This window comes from Mirounga angustirostris, unplaced genomic scaffold (genome assembly GCF_029215605.1).
Source record: "Mirounga angustirostris isolate CCGP_5_RB_7025 unplaced genomic scaffold, mMirAng1.0.hap1 SCAF_6, whole genome shotgun sequence".
Classification (NCBI taxonomy): domain Eukaryota; kingdom Metazoa; phylum Chordata; class Mammalia; order Carnivora; family Phocidae; genus Mirounga; species Mirounga angustirostris.
In genome coordinates this window covers 99,045,877-99,049,293 of record NW_026991714.1, presented here as the reverse complement: position 1 = coordinate 99,049,293, position 3,417 = coordinate 99,045,877, and the positions used below count along the sequence as shown (strand labels likewise).

The 3,417-nt window shown below is 34.8% G+C and overlaps 1 pseudogene; it reads left to right on the top strand.

Annotated features, from left to right (window-relative positions):
* Nucleotides 1–594: 594 nt before the first annotated feature.
* Nucleotides 595–1,947, top strand: LOC123847064 (small EDRK-rich factor 1-like; annotated as a pseudogene).
* The last annotated feature ends 1,470 nt before the right edge of the window (nt 1,948–3,417 follow it).

Below are 3,417 nucleotides of genomic sequence, written 5' to 3'. Positions count from 1 at the left end.
AATTGTTTGTAAATCATACATCTGAAAAGGGTCTAGTATCCAGAATATATAAAGAACACTTAAAACTCAACAATAAAAAGAGAAATAGTCAACTTTTAATATGGGCTAAGGATTTTAGCAGACACGTCTCCAAAGAGGATATACAAATGACCGATAAGCATATAAAAAGATGCTGAATATCAATAGTCACTAGGGAAATGCATATCTACACCTAGTGAGATATTACTTCATAAAAACTAGGATGGCTGTAATTAAAAAGACTGCCAATAGCAAGTGTTGATGAGGATGTGGTGGAACAACACTCCACTACACACGCGCGTACAAACACACACACTCTGCTGTGGTGGGAATGTAAATGATGCAGCCACTTTGGGAAACAATCTGGCAGTTCCTCAAAAAGTTAAAACATAGAATTACCATATGGTCCAGCAATCCTATTACTAGATGTATATCTAAGAGAATTAAAATCATATGTTCACACAAAATCTTGTTGGCAAATGTTCACAGCGGCACTATTCATAATAACCAAATGTGGAAACCACCAAATATCCATCAACTTGTAAGTGAATAAACAAAATGCAGTGTATCCACACAATGGAATATCATTTGGCATTTAACAGAAGTAAGTTTTGACACATGCTATAACACGAAGCTTGAAAACGTTAAGTGAGAGATGCCAGACACAAAAGGGGACGATATGGTATGATTCCATCACATGAAATGTTCAGAACAGGTGCCTCCGTAGAGACAGAAAGCTGATTAGTGTTTGCCTGGGCTAGGGTTCAGGAGGAATAGTGGTTACTAATGGGTATGGAGCTTCTTTTGGGACGCTGAAAATGTTCTGGGATTAGATGGTAGTGATGGTTGCACAACTTGTTGATATTTTAAAGAACCCTGAATTGTACACACTTTAAAAGAGGTGAATTTTATGTTGTTTGAGTTCTATCTAAATTTTAAAAAATTGTGTCATTATATTTTTAAAATATGACAATGTGGATAAATTCTTGGAAAAATATAACCTAACCAACCTGATTGAAGAAAAAATGGAAAACCTGGATAGTCTGATTATTCAAAAAAATTGAAGCAGTAGTTAAAATCTTAACCCAAAGAAAATACGTCCCAAATGACTTTTGAAGTAGATTCTACAAAACTTTCAATGAACTCTTTCAGAGAATAAAAATTCCTTCTATGAGGCTAGTATACACATACAAAAGCAATGACGGTATGAAAAAGAAAAATGATAAGCTTATTTCACTCATAAATATAGATGCAGAAATTCTAAATAAAATATCAACAAATCAAATCCAACAGTTATAAAAATGATAATAATATCATTTTAATATTTATTTCATAAATAATGAAAATAAAAATGACCAAGATGGGTTTACCCAGCATTGCAGTGATGCTTTAATATTATTAAATAGATGTCACTCACTTTTGTTAAGTAAATGAGAAAAAAAAATTTTATACTACATCAATAGTGTAGTAAAATAATTTGATAAAATTCAATACCTGTTTGTGGGAAAACAAAAAGTCTTAGTAAACTATGACTAAAAGAGAACCTATGTAAGCTGATAAAATGTACTCCTAAAAACACATAAAAATCATTCTAGGAGGATGGAGCAGAGGCACTGCCTCACGGAGGGCCTGCATGGGCTCAGCCTTCAAGATCCACAGGTGGGGGGTGCCGCTGGGTGTGGGAGGGAACCCCCACTTTTCCTAGTGGCTCTGTTTCAGCCTCAGTCCAGCAGGTAATAGGGCCCGTGAAAATCAACAAGAACTTGCCATCAGGAAAACATGAAGAAATCCCAGGAAATTAGCAAGGGAAAAAGAAAGGAGTTTACCTTGACTACCTCTCAGAGGAAGCAGAGGGACTCTGAGATCACACAGCACAAGCAAAAGGCAGCTGATGAGAAGTAGTCTGTGCAGATAAGAGAAAAATGCTGAGTGACTGTCTGGAAAGCCCGGTGCTGCTTCCAACTAGATGTATCATAAGTTCTGTGAGCGAGATTTTGTAGAGTGAACAGTCATTACATATGTTATAACAGATCCTTATAAAACTATTTTAAATTTTACTGTACAGCTTGTGTTGGTGTGATGTTTCAGACCCATTCTTCAAAAATAAAACACTAACCATGCATATGAAAAAAAATGATTCTAAATGAAGAAATGTGTAGGAATAAGACAAAGATCCTCACCACCGCCATTTCACGTCAACATTGTACTGTATGATTTAGGTGATATAGACAAGAAATAAAATTAAAAGTGGAGAAATAGAAAGAAAAACTGATAATGTTGGTGGATTATATAATGGTCTATACATAAAATCCAAACTAATTTAAATAACTAGAGGAGATTCCTAAATTTTATCATTTCACTGTGGTTGTGTAAGAGATTGTCCTTGTTCTCAATAAATACACGATGCGTTATTTAGAGGTGAAGGGTCACGATCTTTGCAATTCACTCTTTTTTTTTTTTTTAAGATTTTATTTATTTATTTGACAGAGAGAAACACAGCGAGAGAGGGAACACAAGTAGGGGGAGTAGGAGAGGGAGAAGCAGGCTTCCTGCTGAGCAGGGAGCCCGATGCGGGGCTCGATCCCAGGACCCTGGGATCATGACCTGAGCCGAAGGCAGACGCTTAACGACTGAGCCACCCAGGCGCCCCTTTGTAATTCACTCTTGAATGATTTTGCAAAACTAGAATATGAGTAGTAAATAATCCCTATTATATTACATTATGTATCTACACAGGGAGATAAAACAAATCTGGCAAATATTATCTATCAATGAATTTAGGTGAAGGATAATGGGAGTTCATTGTAACATTCTTGCCAGTTTTCTATAGATTTTGGATTTTTTCAAACTAACAAGGTTAATAAAAGTAATCCAAAAGTCTAGTAAGGTAATTGGATATAAGATTAGTAATAAAAGTCAATTGCATTTCTTTGCATTAGCAACCAGACAATTAGGAATTAAAACTTTTTCTAAAGGACTGAATTTTTAATCACAAAACTGTATCACAAAACTATCGCAAAACTATAAACTACTTAGGAATAAATCTAAGAACAAAAGTGTGGAAGATCTATGTAGGAAATCACAAAGCTTTTTGGAAAACATTAGGAAAGGCCTAAATTAATGGAGAGACAAGCCATGTTAATGGCTAGGAAGAATTAGTATCTTAAAGAGATCATTCTCCCCAAATTAATCTACAGATGCAATGCAAGATCAATACAATTACCAAAAGGCTTTTTTGAATTTTGGTTTTTGTGGAATTTAAGAAGCTTGCATGTTATGTCAATGGTGAAGGAGAGACTATTTAAGAAACAGAACTTGTAAAACTAGTTACTTAAAGGGGGAAAAATAAAATTGGCTTGTAAATTATCCATATGTAAAAATCATCTCCACTTGGATTAA